The sequence below is a fragment of the Vidua chalybeata genome, chromosome 4 (genome assembly GCF_026979565.1).
Source record: "Vidua chalybeata isolate OUT-0048 chromosome 4, bVidCha1 merged haplotype, whole genome shotgun sequence".
NCBI classification, from domain to species: domain Eukaryota; kingdom Metazoa; phylum Chordata; class Aves; order Passeriformes; family Viduidae; genus Vidua; species Vidua chalybeata.
This window is the reverse complement of record NC_071533.1, coordinates 64,848,599-64,870,375: the sequence shown is the minus strand read 5'-3', so window position 1 is coordinate 64,870,375 and position 21,777 is coordinate 64,848,599. Positions and strand designations below refer to the sequence as shown.

General features: G+C 39.7%; 1 long non-coding RNA gene across 1 annotated transcript; it reads left to right on the top strand.

The window, feature by feature from the left end:
- The first annotated feature begins 494 nt into the window (after positions 1-494).
- LOC128786746 (uncharacterized) lies at positions 495-21,675 on the top strand. The gene is made up of 4 exons (XR_008430462.1): positions 495-624; positions 11,006-11,087; positions 11,179-11,248; positions 21,087-21,675. It is a non-coding gene; the product is annotated as an uncharacterized LOC128786746 (long non-coding RNA).
- Positions 21,676-21,777: the final 102 nt, after the last annotated feature.

The window sequence follows — 21,777 nt, the reverse complement described above, 5'->3', positions numbered from 1 at the left end:
TTGGATTGGATGATGCCCAGAGGTCCCTTCCAGCCTTGACGACCCTGTGATCCTGCGGTGGGTGCGGCCAGGTTCCCGCACGCCAAGGTTGGCGGCAGGCGTTCTGCTGCACACACGTGTTTGCTTGTGGATCTCGGGATGTGACAGAAAAAAATGGCTTTCTGGTGGAGCTGTGGTGGTTTTGATAGGAAATAGCACATAAATCGGTCGTTTGTTAGATGTACCACACTAGTGCTGGTTAATAGTTGGACTACAAGCAGCATGATATTCTTCACATGCTAGTCGAGTCCTGGCCAGCAGTAGGATCTCTAATAAAATATTTCAGTACTCAGTTAATGCAGTATTATGTGGTACTTTATTTTTAACGCTATTGACAGATGCAGTGAATAACAAGAATCAAACTGCAGAAATTATAATTTAATCTGAGAACGGTGACATTTTACAAACTGCGTACGTGAGGTTTGGGTGTTAATGCCTTCCTTGTTCCAGAAAAAATGGGGGGAAAACTGCTGGGACTGGCTGTGGACAAGATGGCTGCCGGCCCTGCCAACAAGATGGCTGCCCCAAGGCCAGGGCTCCAGGGGGACAAGGGAGCTGTGGGATCAGACCTCTCCTGCCTCACAGGTAACTCACAACACCAGGCACTTGGTCACCTCTACACCTGCCTCAACCCCAAAGAAAACACATGATGCTTAACATTATATATAAGGGGGAGCAGAAGCGTTCAGGTTTAACCCAAAACGTGACTGAAAACAGTGTCTCATAGCAATAAAAAGCAAGTGAGTTTGCAGTTTATCTCCTCATGCTTATGACTAGGCAAATGCAGGAAATTAGTTGGTAATTTTATGGAGTTCTTTTATGTATTTAAAGATGATGTTCAGGGCTTCTTCAAAGTACAAAAAATTTTACATGAAATTTATATTACTTATATTTTTAATTCAAAAGTATTCGTGAAGATGGAATATGCAATTGTCTGAGTATTAAAAAAAATCACAACACTTTTCTCACTATGGCTATAGAAATGCTACTGTTGTTTACATTTAGGGATAATTAACAATTTAATGGGTATTACTATTTATATACTTATTAGAGCTGCTTTTAAAATGTTAGGCTCCCAAATGCACTGCAAGATTTTTAGCCAGCTGTGTTTGTTTTACAAGTATTTAAAGATGTACTGCATTTAAATGGTTAAAAATGTTTAAAATATGCAACTTCACAATAGTGCTTTACGTTAATAGCATAAAAAAACCAAACAGACAACATCTTCCCAATCTACGCATCTCTCACTAAGACTGTGTTTGTATCTTTCTCTTGTTATTCTTTTTTTCTTTCTGGTTGGCTGATAACAAAACCAAATGAAATGGGGCAACTAATGGCAGTTCCTCTAACAAAGCTGCTTAATTATGTAGAAACATTATATGAAGCCTATACAAGAAGAATAATATGCTCTGAAGTCATTAAACTATTGACAAGAGGTTTCAGACAGCAAACAGATGATTACAGAGGTCTCAATACATTTATGCAGACAAGTAACCAGCCTTTCAATAGTTTCATTAAATTCATTAGTATTCAGGGTGGCAGACAATGTAGATGCATGGGTCTTTTCAGAGCTGAATTCGTTATGTTTTTGTACAGTCTTTTGTTCCAGATTTGTTTATAACTGGAAGTTACTGTATATGAAAAGGATTGATTCTACACTCTGTGAAAATTTCCCAAATAGATACAGTTTAAAAATACTAATTGATTGTGTTCATTTACCAAGCATTGTGAAATAATGCTTAAGAAAAGACTAAGAATTTAAAATTTTCAAGTATTTGTACAAATTGCTGCTACAGTAAAATGCTGAGTGACTGTAGGTGGCACATGGGCCTTCCACAGGAGTCAGGTTTTGTTTTAAAGAAAAACATCTTATACTCCAGCCAGAGCAACAGCCCATGAACTCACAGAGAAAACACTTATCCCTAGAATAAAACACAATACCACACAGTTACTAGGGTTTTGGGGGTTTGTAAAAAAAAAAAAAAAAAAAAAAATCGACTACTACATAGCCATTTTAGACCTGGTTCTTAAAGCAACCATGTTGTTTGGAAAAGTTGTCAGCCATCTTGCTGAAAAATCTGTTTTCCAGCAGGAATAGGATGAGAGAGACTAAAAGGAAGAAATACAAAGCCTTCTTTCTAGATGGATATAATAGGGATCTGAGAATCATAAAAATAAATGTAATATTTGAACAAAACTAAGATTACTATTTCACATTAGATATAATTTTTTCCCCTGGATATTAAATAGAAGCAAAAGCAAGGTAGGAGTTGTCTAAACCGATTCAAAACAACCTTCAAAAAAAAAGGAATTTTTGATGGTTGTTATAGGATGTGTGAATACTGAAATATGTATTTTATTGCTGCATGAGCAGAGCCCAGTGGTAGCACAAAGCCAGGACTGTTTCACTTGTCTGAAAGAGGTATGGTGCATAAGACCTATAAAAGCACAGAACAACCCTAGGGCTCTGCACTGCTTGCACAGACATGACAAAGGAGCAGATGAATCTATAATTCTTACTGAGGAAGTTTAGAAATCGATCTAGAAATTAGGGGGCAAATGTTTATATGAACAAGGAGGAGAACAGTAAGTTTGTCACCCCTCCCCTGAAGACACGGCCCAGGAAGCTCTCCTAGATCCTGTTGATGTTTTTGAGGATTGATAGCAGCTCCCCCCACTCCCAGCTTGAGGTGCCCTGTAGCTTGTGACAGTGGCTGTGTGACAGCACCAAATCTGTGACATTGGTGCCAGAGACACAGACACGGCCTCGGTTCCCCAGTACGCCCTGAGGACAAACAGAGCTAGCAGGAAGGGCCGGGACGTGGGATTCAGGACGTGGAGGGGGAGGGGGTGCAATGTTTGATGCTCTGGGCTCTAAGTGGGAGGAGGTGGGGGTGTAATTAACATCTGATGAGCTGGGAGTTACCTTTGCCATTTCACTGCTGCAACATCGTGTTTGTGTACACAGTGTGACTCAATAAGCTGCGTATCAGTACAGGTCCGTAGCCAGTCCCTAACAGTAGAATTATGCTTTTAGGCTGTAGAATCGGTTTCCATGGCAACCCCCAGGTTGTCTGCTTGAATAGGTTTAACAAAAAGAGATTAACCTCATCTTTATTCACCAGTGTTCAGCGTAAATGTGAAGAAAGGGGGAAAAAAAAGACATTACTGTGTAGCAAGTTGCATTAAGTTCCTACTCCAGGGAGAAAGCCAACAGGTTATTAGTAGTTTTTTAAAAAAAATACTTCCATTCATTATTAGGGATTTTTAGGAGAGATTCATGGGACACTGAAGCCTGTTGCTCTGTCAGTGTTACACCTAAAGGTAAAAGTTCAAGTAGTGGCTGGATTACAGATTTGCTGTATGTACGTCCCGGTCACAAGTTCACTTCTGTCTGTAAATGTGCCAAAAATAAGCAGCACTGGCTACACATTAGCACAGAAACAGGCTGCCCTGGGTGCCTATTCAAACATTGCCCTGAAAAGCCATGCAGAGAGTGCCTGGATGGCAATAACATACTGCAAACAGTCATTCCCCATCCAAGAATAATTAACTACCTGCTCAAATTCAAGTCAAAAAGTGATATTTTAAAAGATTGCATAGGCTTGACCCAAATTAGCAGCACAAAATGCCATACAAATAACATATTAGGTTGTCATTAGTTAAATTTGGTATGCAGGTGGGCAAGTGCACAGCTAGGGGAGCAGAAACAGGTAATTTTTAAAATCTTTCCAAATTGAGGGAAAACCATTTGCAGTTCAGCATGAAAACCACCGAGGTTCTCCCTTTTCCCAGCAGATGGAGCTTATGTGAAACAGGAGAAGCTGCACAAAGAGAGACTGGGGCACTGGAGGAACACATGGGGAGAAAGCTGCAAGATTCTGGCCAAGGCAGGATCAAGCAGAGGGAGGACAGGCAGTGTTCAGGCTATGTGCACAACCAAAAAAAAAAGCTGTAAAAAGCAAATTGATTTAGACTTTGAGAACTGCAGAGAGAGGGAAAACAGGAGTCTCTAGAGTTACAAACACACCTGTTAGCTCCAGCTGATACGAGAAAGACTGAGATTTTGCTGCAAAATCATCAGTGCTGTATTTAAGTAATCTGTTGTGCCTCCAAATGAATCAGTTTGATTTTATGAATGACAGGCTTTAAAACTATGCATTTGGAGTTATTCTTGGTCTCCAGGACTTTTTAGGCTGTAGGGTTTGCAAGTTCCTGTCTGTAATCAGAAATGCAGAAAGCCAACAATCTTATGTCATTATCTGCCTCTCAGAGTCAGGTCTTTAAGAAAACATGAAATGTTGTGTTACAGTCAATAAAAGCCCTAAATCTGCCACCACTGCTTTTATGAACCCATCAAGAAGTAAGACAGGAAATGCATGTGACTGGGGAGGCTCTCTTCCACCCCATCCCAGATTTTGTAGACCTGTTCTTGCACTTCTTGTATATCACAAAATTGTTGGTGAAGTCAAGCAGTGTTATAGGAGTACTGGAAAGACAGCAGGTCCCTGCAAAACAGATACCTTTCAGTTTGTGTCCATTAAAGAAACAGCAAAAGGTTAGCACACCATTTTAGGAGAATTTTTACCTTTGTATTCTAAAAAGGAAAAAAATGTGCTACTTCCAAGGGCCATTTTAATGGCAGCAATGTAACTTTCTTTATCAATTTTGCAAGGCTGAGGCTCTTTATGGTAAGTACTGGTTTGGAGGGGAGCAAGTTACAGCCAGCACATGCACACAGCTGTATATGACTTGGTGCAGGCAAAATGCAACATTGTCCCATTATTCCCCAGGCATATTCGTGCTTTCTCTGCCTCAGAGGAGGTGAGCAGAGTTAAGCATTTCTGTTAAAAGAGCAAATGAAAAATATTGAAGATGGATATGTTCATTTGCTGAAGCCTGATGCTTAAAATTCCTGTGTAGAATTTAGCCCCCTCGGGCCTCTGCTGTCATTACCTCTTTCTTGCTGGTTTTGCTGATGATCTTATCAGTCCTGGCTCATATTTTCCCTTACATTCAGCCTGAATAACCCTACCGGTGTCTTTCCAACCTTTGAATTCACTCTCTCTTATTTACCTTTCAGCTCTAAACCTTCTACCTCTCATAATCCAGACGAAGCCTGTAACACAGATCTCACACTTTTTCATCCTGTTCTCCTTGACCTGACTGACACTCCTATCTTCTGCACTGCCATACAATGACCTCCCCATTCCAGCACGCAAGCCCACAGGCCCTCCTTTATTCAAGTCAAAGAGCTGCTTTTCTCAAGAGGCCTCCCCACAGAGATAATGAAAAGCAGATTAAGAGATTTAAAAAAGGAGTTGGTTCCTTTGGAATGGTCAGTGCACTTTCCCTTTCTACAACCATCCTCTGTACTGTAAATTTTCAAAATCAGTGTTTGTCTGGGTCTCTGTGCCTTGACCTCAGCAGGACCTAAGCTGTTGGGCCCCAATTCTACACATGCATATGCATGCCATGTCCCTTTACTATTAGAGGCATTCACACAGAGTGGTAAAGGATCAGTGCAGTTATGTACTTGTAACATCAAATCCTGTTTCTTGCCAGATAGCATCATAAAAGGCTTGGACAGAGATAAAAATTAACATTTTAATCTTTGTTTTTGTGAGACACAAAGAATGGTAACCTCCAAGTCAAGTGAAGTGGCAGCTCTGTTGACAACACTTGATTTGTAGCTATATGAGAATCTTGAGGGGAAATACCTGTTAAAATGTGATGTAAAGCTATAGAAAAACAACAAAGAGCCATCAGCACAAGTACATCCCAGTGGTGCTTTGCCAGTATCCTGCCTTTTTCTTGTGCGGCTGAATTTCAGGCACCAGAAACAGAAGACGCTTTGTCTGGGCTTTCCCATGTAATCGGCAACCTCTCTCCTGCCTCTCTTAGGCCTCTATTCACTTTATTATTATTATAGTATCCCCTAGAGACAGACTTGGGAGGCATTCACCCCCAAACATCCTGTTACCTTCAAGCAATTAGGTATTTTCTCAGTAACACGTTATATGCCTTAATCCTGGTTGCATGTGTGTATAAAGCATGGCTAGCAAGTCGTGTATGTAAGAAAATACAAAGTTGACATAAAAGAGTTTTACCATTGCATTTGATCAGTATCCAGGGGAAGTAAAGTCCCCCAAAGCAGGACTTTCAAAGCAGTCCCCCAAAGCAGCAATTTCAAGAGGGAGTTTTGTGTACAAACTGAAGTCTTAGCTGGGGTCTGCAGATATCTAGCAGTTCATCAGCTGGATAGAGCGAGAGGAACTCATTGGGACTAATCTGTGCAGCAGGTAAAAGTGAGCCATCCAGCCTGCTCATCAGTCAGGGTGGCAAGCCTCATACTCATTCCTATATGACACATATCAATCATTTTCTTTTCTAATCACTAATCCAACAGCTGAAAAAGGAAATATGCCCAACAGATATCAACAAAAAGCTGACTTAGCCAGCAGAGCTTCCCTGTTGTGCCAAGGGAACAACCTTCTCCCCTCTGTGAGGCCTCTCCTCCCAAGGAACAGACATCTAACTCTCCCTGAGTGGGAAGCCTCTTTCAGCATGCCAGCTGGAAATTAGGGCCCTGGGCACAATCCCAGCACCTGTGCCTAGTTTTCTTATAGAGCACAGCCAGCTGCTCTGCTAGGTCTGCAAATGTCCTGTATACCCTATTTCTTTTCTGTGCATTGCTTGGATAAACAACACAAATGTGTTGCTTATATTTGGATTTTTGCAAATTCATTGCTTTACATTTACCTTAACCTGATTTGTTTAAGGATCATATCAGGCCACTGATAAATGAAGTCATGCCATGTTTTTAGTAATTATTAAACCAGGGTTATTGAATCAGTAGTACCCAGAACCCCCTGTAGTATTTTTGAGGGAATTTGAAGGTAAGCAGGATGTAACCACAGGCAACTTTGGAAACTGTGACATGGAGTTTGGGAGGAAGAAGTGTTTTTGATGGCTGGTGTTTGTCAGCAAACTTTTCTGGCATTGCACATGGTAGCAGAGACTATATTTGACCCTGAGGGTTCACAGGCATTAGATAATTGTTTTGGCTCTTACTTAGTTCATGGCATGTTAGACTAGTCATTTCTATCTGTGACACCAGACTATCAACTGCAAATTTCCTGTATGGAAATAATTATGCATCTTTTCCAAGTTCGCATTATGTTCTTCTGTATCCAAGTTTTTATGCAGAAAGGCAAGGTTAGAGTTAAGACCACTTTCACTGCTAATAGCTTGACTCTGAGAAGCCTTCATATTATTCAAAAATCCTAGTATAAATGGAGCCAGAGTGGGGTTAGAATTCTGTACTGCAACAGGAAGGGGATATACAGAGGTCTGGAAAATAATGAAGGTGGGAGGAAAGTGAATAAAAAATGGTTATTATTGCTGCTCATAATGCCATATTAATTAAACCAGTTTATCTGGGAGCAGGGTTTAAAAAAGAACAGAAGGAAATATATTTTCATATGAACTCATTGCCACAGGATGTTCTCAAAATATAAATAAATAGGCTGAACAAGAAAATAGATACACTCAAGGGAGCTAGGCTTAATGAAGTCACTGACACATGCTTGTCTAGCTGCAGTGTCCTCTTTGGAAATTAGGGAGTCCCTGAACTATTGATTTTCAAAAATAGGAATGACACAAATGGGTAGGAGCTACTTTTCCTATAATCTGTTTCCAATTCTAAGCATCCATTACTACTTCCTTTCTTGGTTTCCCTTGAGGAAAGGACATGCCTAAGCCTGCTTTGAATGTTAAAAGCTTCCTCTCTTCTGCACAAATAGAGGTGAGAGTAAGAGACCATAAATGATTACCTGTGGGCAGCTAATAAAAGCTGTGAGATGAAAGTCCTAACCTGGAACCAAGGAGGTGTTTGAGGTGGACCAAAGGGTCACTGTCAAGGGGTCTGAAGGCACTTGACTGAGTCATGCATGGCTCAGCCCGTGCTGGGGGCCTATGGCAGTGTACTCCTAACAAGCACTACAGCACTACACTGTTTCTGCCACCCTTAAACTCCATGTGTTCCTCTCAGCAACAGAACAAACAGGTTAATAAAGGTGGGGATTTTTTGTGTAGGAATATAATGAAAGCCAGGTCAGAAAGGGAAGATCTCAGATGGTTTGGTAACTTATACAGAACGAAATTCTACCAAGGAAAGGAACTTCTGTCTTCTCTTGCTTTCTTACCACAGGGTTTCCTCTTTGCACTTTATGAAGTCCAACTTCTGCCATAATCCACCTGGCAACAAGTTACAGTCGATCTCCCTCTAGTGGGTAATTAATTAACCATAAAAGCCACAGCAAGACTGAGATGTGTTAAAAATCTGCCTTGCACTTGCCTTCCTTCAGCTGACTTTCTTCTTCTTTCATCTGTGATCTTTCTCACGCATGCATTAAGCGTTTTCTTCATACCCTCCCTGAACTTCGTATCTGCTCTTCTCCATTCCTGTGCTCTGTGAGGAGTTGGGCTGTTTGAGGGGTTTCTGTTTGACTTTGATGTAAGTGGAAATGAAAGTAAAGAAGAGCCAAAGAATGAATTTTAAATTAAATATTCTAGAGATTAGTGGTGTTTGCACAGAGGCACAGGGTGTGCAACCCCCAATATGCCAAAGGCTTAGAAATCTGGGAAAAAGAAAACTGTAAGATCTACCTTAAGTTTGTAATTTTTTTTTTTTTATCAGGAGAAAGTCAAAGGAAATTTACATTTGGGTTTTCTTATCCTTTAAGTTGATTTATTCGGGTTGAAAATCTTCTGCATTCTGCTTAGTTGTTTGCTCCTCTTGCATTTGTTGTTCCATTACCGAAACTATTAACAGCAAAATACATAAGCCAGCTGTGTTCAATCTGAAGTTAGCTCTCTAACAGCAACAGTTAACTACCAAAGAGTATTCCCAGAGCAGAGCTGACATTAATTGAGAAGGATAGTGCTCTGAAATATGTGGAGACAAGATGCTATAGAAATTGATTTAACCAGACCATGCCTTTTGTGTATGGAACTGTATTTCTCTTCTTGCAGAGCATATAGGCTGGATACTATGGTGTTACGCCATTTAAATTAATGGATATATATTAGGGATGATTCTCAAAGGTATCTCCTTTCTCTGACTACTCTGGGGTTTCTTATGTGTGTATGTGTGTGGTAAAGCACATTTCAAACAAAAAGATGAACAAGTTAATATTGTCCAAATGAATAATGAAAGATCTGGTTGAAAGAAATTTTTAGGACAGGCTTTGATAATATATTCCTCCAGTGATAGAAGGCATCAGATTAATCATTATAAGTTACCTTTCTGTTTAAAACTTTGAATTATCTAAATAAACCAACATGAAATATATTGTGCTCCAATCCAAATATTTTCCAGGTTCCTGGAGGCACTGACCTTTATCTCAAATCACTGTGGTAAACGGTGTTCCAGAAAAATCACTAATTAGAACCCCAAGAGTCTTTACTATGGCAAACTTAGGTATCACAAAGCAAATGAATAAAATGAAGATAAACTTGAATTTTACTGAAGCAAAATAAGATCACAGATTATTTATTGTGAGCAAATTCTGTGCCTAGAAAGACCTATGCAATCCATATATTTACATTATTTTGTGAAACAGCATCATACAAAATTATTTTTCTATACAGCATATCAGGATTATCAAGTTATTTTACTAACATGGGTATAAAAAATATTGCAGCTTTTGCTCCCTTCATAACTGAGTTGTCAATATAACTAATTTCATTTCACTGTAATAAAAATTAAATGAATTCCAATCCTTCTCCTATATCAGTTACAATATAATTTTATTCAGCTGAGACATTTCATAAACCTGCTGAAGGTAGGAATTGCAGACAGTGCCGAGGCAGGGAAGAGGTACTGCAGAAGAAATTTACAGGTTTTGTCTCCACAGCTTTCTTTGCATTGATGTACAAGACAAAAAGAATTCAGTGACTATCAGCTTTCAAGACCAGCTTGTAGAGCTGACAGTAAGAGAATGTTCTTTTGCATCCAAATTGAGTACATTTGTTCTAGAATTTATTAAGACACTGTAAACAAAGAAACTAACAGTGCCACATCCTGTTCTTTATTTAGGTTAGATGAAGGCTTCATCTGGCATCATGGAAACTTGAATGACTACACTGGGCTAAACCAAAGGCCTGTGAGTCCCTTTATCCAGTCTCTGGTCATAGTCAGAAATGAGTGCCTAAGGAAGGAGTATGAGGAGTAGGGTGAGCACAGAGCGTCGCTGCCTGCAGCAGTGACTTGTATTTCATCACTGCTGATAAACACACACAGAACAGAGTCTGGGGCTCTGAGCACAGAGCTGGGAGCTGTGAATTCGCTGTTTCAGTCCTGCCTCTGTCACCAAGGTTACTTGTGCATCGCTGTGTCCCACCTCATGTGTGCTGGTGGCAAACCTGCCGTCAAGCCTCTGCACTGCAGAGGCACACACAACCCATGCTCACGTAGCCACACTCACATTCAGGCTGGTTTTGATCAAGTCTTGTATTATGGAGAGATTTGTTCCTCCCTAATGAGCTGCTTAACATCTGTGATTGTTTCCTGAAGAGCTGCATAACATCCCAGTGCACTTCTTATTGTGCCCCTTTATCTCTTCCCTATTCCTGCTGGCTCCTCTGTTTTTCACATGGTTATCATCACTGGCCTTTGTGGTCCTTGTGCTTTGTCCTAAGCTTGTAATCCCTCAGTTCCTACAATCAGGAACAGCAGGCTCAGTGCAAGGTAAAAACTGTGCAAATATTTTCCCTGTGTAGCCCAAGTCCAGGTCAAGGTAGCATGGAGAGGCCAAATCTTTCAAATGTTCCTGCTAAAGCTGCCAATTAAAAGGTGATGCTGTTAGATTTCCAGTAAAAGCAGAAAGATAACGTTGAAGACACCTCATTAAAAACTCCTGTTAAAATTTTTGTTTAAAAGCTATGTTTCACATTGCTTCAGGGCTACCTGCAATTCCCAGCATGATGGATGATCCGGAATGGATCCTCAGAAACTGAATCCATCAGCTGCAGGCCCCCTTCTGGTGAGTTCACAGTTTCATCATTGCTCGTAGATGTCTGTCACCTCCTCCTCCGCAACCATCGTTCCCACCTCCATTGTTTCCATCTCTTCAGAAACACCAAGTGGAGGAGGACTGCAAGCTCCACACTCAGGGCACTACTCAGAACACAACAATGCATGCAGGTAAATAAGGAGTTGTCAGAATTCCCTTTCCATTTTTAACCTCACAATGCAGAGCCTTTACCAGTGTCATACTATTGGGGGTTTCTACAAGCTGACTCAAGTTGCTGGATTGAAGGCCAGATCTCCCCAGATCCTTGCACCTCAGGTTGAGCAGAACCCTGGAGAGCTCCTCCTCCTCCTCATCTTCCTCCTCCTCCTCCCTGCAGCCTCCAGCTGCACTTCTGCACAGGGCAGGGGTGCACAGGAACTGGAGGAAGCCACATGGAAATCAGGACTGAGTGGTAACCAAATATGTCTAACCCAGGGGGAAGCTGGTGGGAGTGCAGAGCTAGTCAAAGGGAAGGGAGCAAATAGACTGGAACATACAGGCCCTGGAATATTGGCATGTCAGGAGGGCTGTGTATAGTAAATAAATAGACATATGCATGTTTTAACAATTTCCCCAGGGTCAAGTGAGTAGGAGTGTGTTCAAAGAGTAGTATTTCCTTTATACTATCCTGTGAGCACAGGTTCAATATATACATTAGGAAGTACATATAGGGTGTATGTTTGATCAAGGAATTTAGACAATAACCTGAGTAATTGGCAGCATACAGCAAATCCCATCAGTCTGATCCCAATGCCAAGTTCTTTCTCAGCATTACAATTTTGCAAGCAATTAAAATGGCTACATAGCTACATTATGTTATTAGAAGCAACATCACTTGTCAAGTATTTTAAGTAGGAAAAGTGATGTTAGTTATTGTCCATTATTACCCAGGTAAAAACCACACCCCCGTGTTAAGCATGCACAACAATATACCATTAACCTGTTTATCATGATAAAAGAGTGGTGTGTTTTGCTTTTACATTTCTACTACAAGTCCTCTGTTATTACTTTGCACATTAAATTTTTTTCTGCTATACAGAGGATTCAATGGTTTCGCAAACCAGTCTCATCCCTAGAATGCTATAATTTGACAATTTCAAGGCTTTTCAACTCAGACTCTTGCATATATGTCATATATCGCATTGCAGATTTCATCCAATAGTTGAAAATGTACTCTCAATGCAGTATCATCTTATCAGTATTCCAGCACCATAGGCTTTCTCACTGCAAGCAGGGGACTGTTCATTACAATGAAACTGAAAATGGAATAACTGAAGGATTGATTTATATGACCTTCACTCAGGAATGTTCTAATTCTGACATAATCTCTCTGACTGAAATACTAAACACTGTATAATTTTGATTTATTACCCTTAAAAGAAGGAGCCTGGATCTATAGATAACAGAATACCTGGCATGAAAAAGAATGGTGCAAAAGCTCAGGAAATCTGCAAGAAAATGCAGATTGATCATGTGACTTTACTCCAAACATTGTCTCAGCCAGCAAATCCATGAACAGAGCTGAAAGCAAGTGGAAAAACATTATGCGGATGTTTTCACAAATCCACTCTGTCACTCGGAAATCTCTCATGATTATATACATTTTATAGCAAAGATAAGAGCATGTTAGTAAGTTCAAGTATGAAACAGTCTGTTTACTAAAGGCTGCAGGGAATGTTTATTAAAGCAGCTAATTTATGGCAAAACAGGGCCAGAACTTGATATACTCCACAAAAAGCTGCTTTACCAGGCAGCTGTTTCCCTCCCACACCAACAGTGCAACCCACTCTGTGCTACTCTGTCCTCACATCTGCTGCCATGGGAGCCAGGAGAAGGCTTGTATGAGAGTACGTTGGACCCGACTGCTCACAGGTGAAAGCTAGAGCAGCCCTTCAGTGTGCTGCTTAAAATTAACAGCTGATACCTTCAAAGCAAAGCAGCTGGATCTAAATCAAGTAGAATCTTCTTAAATTGAAAGGCGAATTAGGCTGGTTGTCATTTGGGTTTTTCTGGTGAGGTAAAGAGAGTAGTTAGAAGAAAGAGCAGATAGAAACTATTCACAACAAGCTGGTCGATAAATTAAAAGCCCACTGAACACAGTCTTAATGCCCTGCAGGAACTGAAATCAACAGGTCAATTTAAAGCAGACTAACAAAAAGAAATCTGCTCTCCACCCGTGCCTTTTTTCTCTTCTTAATGTTTGGTGAAATGAATGCTTGCCTCCTTTCCTCCCACACACTCAGCTCACAGTTCCCACTTAGCCATTTCCCAGTCCTATTTTAGACAAATCTTTATCTTATCATGCTTCTCCTTTAGAGCACTTACATCCTCTTCTTTCATAAAATTCACCTTTTACAAGTGGAACCTAATCAGTCTTACTTTATCCTAGCCAGAAAATGGAGGGATTTATTTTGGAAAAAAAATTGTTATTCAGTGAATTTTGTGGCTAGTATGAATGGTTTTATTCTACCAGATGGTAGTCTCCTCTATGCAGGAACATTTGTCTGCTTCACTGTACTGCACAATGCATATTATTCTCACCTATGAAAGGGCCTGTTCCTTATTACTTCCAAAGATCAAACATTACACAATTCCTCCACTATGGAGCTACAATCTGAGCTACAGCTACTGCAGCCACTGTAAAAGCACTGTAACAGCCTCAGAAAGATTATTCCTTCCTTCCTGAATACGTTAGAGTTGCTATACCAGGAACTAAATTTGTGCTTAGGGATAGCAGGAAGTGCCTGATTCTTTTTATGTACTTGCAGAAAGGGAGGAGAGGAAAAAAAAAAAAAGGGAAAAGGAGGAGATAAAAAAAGAAGAGAAAATAATAAAAAGAAAAAAGAGAAGCTTGGGTGGAATAATATTTAGGACATTTATTCCCTGAAGTATATAGGGACAATTTTCAAAGTAAAACAATAAGGTATTTATATAAAAAACTAATTCTGTTCTACTAGAATGACATAAAGCCTTGTAAGTGGCAGACAAAAGAGGAGAAAAAAAACCCCATGAATATTATTTCTGTTATCAATTAGCATGTCAACATACAATACAGATAATATTTGATTCTTTGGACTAGAAAACTTAACATAAAGCCCAGTTCTGCAAACCAATCCTGGCATACTTTATTTTCAGCATGAGCTGTTTATTGAATTATCAAATGAATGTATTTATCATTAGGAAAATCAAAATAGCAGAGGAAGTAATATAGTCTTAGATTTCCCAATGGTGAATTAATTAGCGGAGTCAATTCTGCCCTCAGCCTGGTATCTCATCCCCCAGACAACACTCACTTCCCACTGTAATGACAGATGATTGTAAAAGCTTAACAGTGTTTTGCCAGTGCTGGTAAAGCTGATAGGGATGGGAGTGAAGGGCAGCATGGTATCTTCTTCAACCAATGGCAAACTCTTCAGTATGAGAGGTTAAGAACTACTTTATTAGGATGATTATCATTACCCTCAACAACAACTATAAAAAGCTCCAAGTCAAATGGTTCTGACTCACTTGTTGAAGGATAATACCATCTGTGGAGGAAATTCTGGGTATGGGCTGTCACCAGTGGCTAATCCCCCTGGAACAGGTGCACAGCAATTTGCCAGTCCCATATCACAGCAGGGCTGGGAGCCAGGGCATCCAGCTCACAAAGTAGATGCCCACTGGAAAGAAGGTGGAACAAAAGAAGAAAGGGCCTGTCTTCATGTTTTTCCCAAGTGTCTTCCACTTGTAAAGTTTTGGTGACTAGAAAAATTTGGAAGCCATTCTCCACCCAATGTGCATCAGCAGTAATACCCTACTTGTCCTTCCTCACTAGTGAACTCTCCTGGGCCACTGCAGCAGCTCTAGAGTGAAATACTTTTGCAGACAGTATGTTTGCAGTTGTAAATTCAACAGATTGTCTATAAACCGGTGACTGTTAATATAAAATATTTTAAAATAAAATGCCTAAGTACCAGATCAGTCCACCCTGACTAAGGTCAAAAACATTTGTCGAGTCCATTCAGAACAGAAGGCAGAATTATTCCAAAATTGCCTTTCAAATGGATGAACAAGGAATACAGACTCAAAAGCTCAACTCTGGCAGACGCTGAACCCGGTGTCATTTGATCTGCAGTAGCACTTGGGTGTCTGAGTAGGTCTGCTGAAACAGAAGGAAACCTTTCCTAAAAAGATTGTTCAGCTAGTCCAAACTGGTTGTTTTTGAGTAAAAGAAAAACATTTTATTACATTATAAGGATTATAAATAAAATAACACAGTCCTTTCACTGAATAAGATACACCTATTAAAAATTACATATTGCAAATTTAGAAAGGACCCTATAATCAGACCTGCACTAGACAGACAAAAAGACTTCTTAAAGGGATATTTTTTCAATCTGTAATACAACACACCTTTCAATATAATATTTCTGTCCAATTAAAATTATTCTATTAATGGAGAATCTATCATAGTTTTATTATAATTACAATTTACTGTAAACTTATTGTATTCATTACTAACCTGAGCTGTAAAAAATGTAAATACTAGTGATTATTAAACTTGAAAGCAATGCAAAAAAGAAAAGAAAGATAGCAAAAAAGAGGGAAATGAAGCTGATTAAATGTCTGGTTCCCATTGATTGCCAATAGCTGCTAGTGTTAAATTAAGAGGTTATTTTATTGTCCCCTACAGCCAAGCTCAGCCATGTTTCATTCAATAACCAATAATTCATGTCTTTGAGTTAATAATAATTACAATAAAAATATTCCCCATTTTCTAGCATGCTGTGTTTATTTTAGGATATTAACACAGCAATCCAAATACAACACGTAAAAGTCCCTCAGGGTTTTCTGTCTCACATCCCAGACCTTCTGTTTCTTTATAATCTTTAACAGCCACAGTTAGAAGAGATATAAATAGTCTGAAGCACAAGAGAATCTCTCTTCCCTGACAGAATCCTTATTTACAAGCTCTACAAACCTAAGCAGGTCAAACAGTCCCTTGCTGGCAGGTTAATAAGGCCCACCTGCCAAATAAACCCACCGGTGAACTCCACCAGGCCTACATAAATCCAAAGTGCTTCCAACAAGATTTTTCTCCCTAGGAATCATACTGAGATGGGATACTTATAGTTCAAAAGGGGGTCATCTTTCAAACTGCAGAGAGCTTGTCTGGAACATATACACATGAGTGTTCAAAAGGTTTGCAAAAACCACAGCTCTTACCTTCAGAAGGTAATTTAACATTTATATGTCAATATTGCTTACAGGACACCCACATGCTGAGGTCTCCTCTGCTTGTTCCATATGAACATGTAAGGTTTGTAAGTCTCTGCCCTTTGGACTTTTTAAAGGGCAAGTATAGTTGGGTTATAAATTAAATCTCTAAAATTATCCAAGATTTAACATATAATTAATTTGCCTACAATGCCATGAAAAGAAAATTAACAAATATGATAACTGGTTATTTAAACGAACCTAGAAAGTAATTCTCAGATGCCATAGTAAGTTTTTTAATGAATATTGACAATTATCAAACTGGAATTCCATTCTGAGACCTAAGCTGTTCAAACACAACTCTTGGGTAAATGTTTCCCATTGAATCAATGACCTCTTTATGTTCTTTCCTGAATCAGCTAGGCCCAGCAACTATCCAAGTGTGGGCATATCCACAGACCTCTGAAGAGGCCCACTCACCGTGTTTATATTGCATTGCAAAAAGCATCTCTAAAGCATCCTTCAGATTTCTGTTTACTGTTATTAGAGTCAGCAAAGTGGTAAATTCTGAGCACACGCCTCACAATTTATTAGCATGGCACCAGGCAGATGAAGGCAGACAATGGATCATAGCTGGCCAACAGAAGCTCTCTGGTTCAAAACACTAAAGCAGAACTCATGATCCACTCGTGAAGGGAGCTGGGTTTCCTTTGCACACCTGGCTGAGAACTGCAGGAATGCCTGAGCTGATTCACAAACAGATATACGTCCCAGCCTTAGAGGTGGCAAAGGTAATCAGGAAGGGCAATATGCCACTGGAGAGGCAGCCTGTGTGTCCTGGGCAGGGATAACAGGTCCCACTCTAATGAGCCACTGAACATCTGATGAAGTTCTTTACTTTACTATGAGGGACATATCCATATCAGGCCTATGGGCTGCCTGCCTCTAAAAATCCTTGAGGACAGGTTACAGGCAGATCAGGGGGCACATAAAAAAAGGCTTGCAGCTCTTGGTTCCTGCACTAGACCAGAGTTCCCACAGGCACTGGGCATTACATGTATTAGAGCATATATGATTGGGGCTGCAGACTACTTACTGATAAGTAGAGCTATTTGCCAGAGTCATTCCAATACAAGTCAAATGTAACAGTTTTACAAGCGTAGGTGAAGTAAGGAGCACATGTAGAACATACATTTAAGATGATATGTTGTGGCAAAGCACTTGGTAGCACTTTGAACGCCTTGAATGTCAGATTACCAGAGAGAATGCTCAGTTTCAGGATCCTGGTGCTGCAGCTCTTGGTGATGTTATCAGTGGTGTACTTTTACTAAGAGGCAAAATTACCTCTTCTGGGAGTACTTTTGGGGTGAGACAGAAGTTGGGGCTTTGAATCACAGACCCCTTGATTCTGAATGCCATATAAGTGCCTATCACATCCTGTGGAACCAGTGCAAACAGCTTTGAAGAACCAGCTCAGACCCAGCAGATGCATGTAACATCAGCCCTTCAGCAAGCACTACATGCCCAGTTGCTGTAGCAATTGCAAAAGGAGTGCTCAACTCCTAGTGGTTTGTGTCCATGGGAATAATGCTATTCTTAGCACAGTGGTACTACAACCATGCCCAGCTTCAGCATGAGACAACAGAGAGTGAGTGAATCTTCATGTAGGCAGTGTCCTACACCTTGGCCAAGCCCAGCATCTTTCTTCTCTGTTGGGTACATTCTTCATTTGAATCACAGTTTAATTCAGCTGTTGTAAATGCAGCTGAGACAGCCTGATGTTTTCCTGCTATTTGTAAACTGGATGCAGATTTGGCACTGGAGGCAGAAGTGCCTCTGCGGGGTCAGTGCTGTGTGCAGGGCTGAGCTGCTGTCACTGAAGCGCAGTGTGACTCCTGCAGGCAGCCCCGCAGCCCCTGCTCCCTGCCAGGGCTGCCTCACCAAGCAGGAGCCTCTCAGTGCTGCATGCCTGGCTCATTAACAGTGACTGAAGCAAGCAAGCAGAGCTTACAGCAGTGAGCACATACAGCTTGAGTGTAAGAACATTGTAAAATGTGCAAGAAACACATCCCACTCCTTTCAGTTTTCACAGCAGTGACAGCACAGGTGATAATTTAGCAGATAGGCCTGCATTTGCAAACCTGCTCATCCTGGCCTCGTATCCAGTTGTTTCAGCCCTCATTTGTCAAGTACTTTTCCACATACTCAACACCAACGTAAAACAATTGCTAAGCATCTTCTATAAAGTCTCCAAACAGACCTTGAAATTAGTGGCAATTTCTGAAAATGCCTGTCAGTGAGCATTTTTCTCAAGGCATATACTCAGAGTAAATAGGATATGATCACAACTACAGTTTCTCAGTACAGGAAATTGCCAGTCACCAGCGTAATTAGAAACAGTTCATGTGATCAAATTAATCATTCAAAAAAGAGCAATTACTGTTAACAGAATAATGGTATGCCTTAAAAAATAATGAAATTACCCTTTAGGACCTACATAGTTACCCTCACCACTCTGTACTAAGGCAGCAAAGATTAATACATAAGCAAAATAAAACACTGCATTAGCATCTGCTGAAAACAGTAGTAGCATTATCTATCTGGCCTGTTCAACCCTTAACAAACTTTATTCTTCGGCCCCAGCAGAGAGTGGAAATACCAATAATCACTTCTCTGCCAAAATGAAAAAAACCCTACTCTTCAAGGTTTCCATTGCTATACAACTTACCACATTGTGATTATCGCTGACCAATAATTACATGAAGATTAAACATAAGTCAGCAATTTGAAATGCAGAAGAATTTAACGTTCAAACCTACATTACAGCTCCTCAAAAGCTAAGACTTGGCTTGTTAAGGCTAAAGCTTAAATCTGTAAGATCTAGAAATGCATGCCAAACATATTGCAAAAGACTATATTTTTGCTCCGTTGTGCTAAACATTAATTCTGATTATAAACGTATTTTGTAATTTATACTTCTAAATGAGATTAAGTTTATGTTTAAAAACACAGTAATACTATGCTATCAGTAGATAGCGGAGTTAATAGGTTTGGAATCCTCCAGCTGTGTGTTTCTACATAGATTAGATTTATTTTATTCTGAATGTCAGCAATGTTTAAATTAAGTCATATTGATGGGGAAGATAATTAGAGACATATAACTTCTATAGATAAATTTATTGATTCACTGAAGTTACTTATACCAAGCTGAAGCACGTTAGCTGCTGAGAACTGGTATACAGCTGGTTTTTATCATCCCAACACTGGAAAACAGCAGGGACATGCTCCTCAATTTTCCTTTCTCGTGGCCTCTGTCTTGCCCTGAAGATGTATCTCACTCCCTCACGTGTTCAACTCTCCTCTTCCTTTTGCTTCCTCAATTACACTTCCCTTCCTTCTGCTCAACACAAATGATGCAAACACAAATAAGTATTTGCAAAAAAAGTGACATTTACTCCATTCTTCTCCTATCTGAAAATGTAGCTGGTAAAGGCTGGTGTAACTCGTAGTATGAAGATTTACATTTAACTGTTCTTTCATCAGGTAATCATATTTTACTCTGATCAGTATTTAAGCCATAAACTGTAGCTGCACTTAAGATGTCCCTCATTTGAACAGAGACTAATTCTCTTTCAAATTCTCAAAGTAGATTATTTTCTTTTTCTCAAGGAATCAACTTTCTATTAAAAAATACCATTACTCAATTTTTATATGGGGTTACACAAAGTCTGAAAAGCCTGTACCTTCTCATTTTCAAGGTAATTTAAAAGTGATTCTAATACACATCAAAATTTTCAAGTAACCATTTTCAATGAATTTTCATTCAAATTAATTAGCAAATGTATGTCCAAGTTCTCTAGAATACATTTACTACTATCATTTCACGATGAATATACTACAATTGATATAAAATATTTTGAAACACTGATTTTAAATTTCATATTTCATTGTTTCTTAATTCTAGATCAGCAGCTTGTCCATATTAAACAGCATGCAATATGCTGCATGGTCAAAGACAAACACATACCTGCTGATAAAGATTTTTCTTAACAGTTGTGATGATACAGATGCTGAAGATCAGTGTCCATGTCTAGCTATACTTAACATAGCTAAGGATAGGTTCAGACAGGTTGAAAACAATGATTACTCTCTGTTAATCCAAACAAAAACATGGTCTGCTGGCCAAAGTCTGTGCAAAGGTGATGGGCTGCCAGCATAAAAGTGTCATGGTGATAGTAGGGATAACACTGAGCAGGTATCTCTGCATCAGTGCTACATCAAACCAGAACAATGGGCAGCATTAACTTTACCAGTGTATTCGTGGTTTGAACTGTTAATGCCTTCAAGTGTTCACCCTTAATACATGGAAAAGTCTGTGAAACAAGAAAAAACTACATCTGTAGATTCTAAATGGCCTATTACAGTACTTATTCAACACCTTAGTACAATAAACACTGCAAACGTGCTGTGCTGTTCTGCTAATTTGGGAATATCTGATTAACACATGGACTACACTCGTAACTTCACCTTAGCGCTACTTTGAGTCAACATTGCCACCAAGAAAATCTGCATACAGGAAAATACATATTAGACAGATTGCTATATAAAATCCTAGAACAAAAATAAAAATGGGTACAAGAAAGGAATTTAGAAAGCAATCAATCCTTAGCATCCATATAGGAGAGAAACATAGACAGAAGGCTCCTGCCACGGAGATCTACAAGATTAAACGTGCTCATAAACTGCACTGTCTTTGCTATTTGCCTTTGCCAGGGGAATGGCAAAGCTTCAGCGCAGGGACTGCTGGTCCCCATCACGTCTAATGGCAACAAGTACCCCAAAATGTGCCCCATCCCCTTGTCAACAGCACTGACCCAGCTCTCCAAGAAGGGAGCGCTGCACTGCTGCACTGAGTAATGCCACACACGCTGCCTGCTCCTGACCTCTGTCTAACACAGTGGAGCTCCAGCAACTGCAGCGCAAGGCCTTGGCTTGTCCAGCACTCACTGTCCCTGTGGCAGCAACAAAACAAAACTTCCTTCACCTTCAGAATTCCAGCATGTGCCTAAAGCCAGGGGCCCTGAATTCAGTTACTGCTGAATAAGTGATCTTGAAAAAGTGCTTGAATTGCAAATTATCTTTTGGCCTAGTAACTAATTGATAATCTCCAAAATATTTAAATAATTCTATGACAGCATGCTACCACTACATCTATTTAAATGCCTTTGATTTGAAAGAGGGATATTAATTGTGATACTGTTTAACACAATATATCAATAAAAGTTGAAAGTAAGAAACAATAAAATTTTAGACACCAAATGAAACAGGAGTCACTAATAAATGAATACTTTTATTTGCTCTAGTTATGCATCTTTGGTATTTCTTGGATAGGCCATTGAAACCAAAACTGCTAAAAGATATTGGCTAATTTAAAAACACAAGGAAATATAAAGAAAGAACAAAA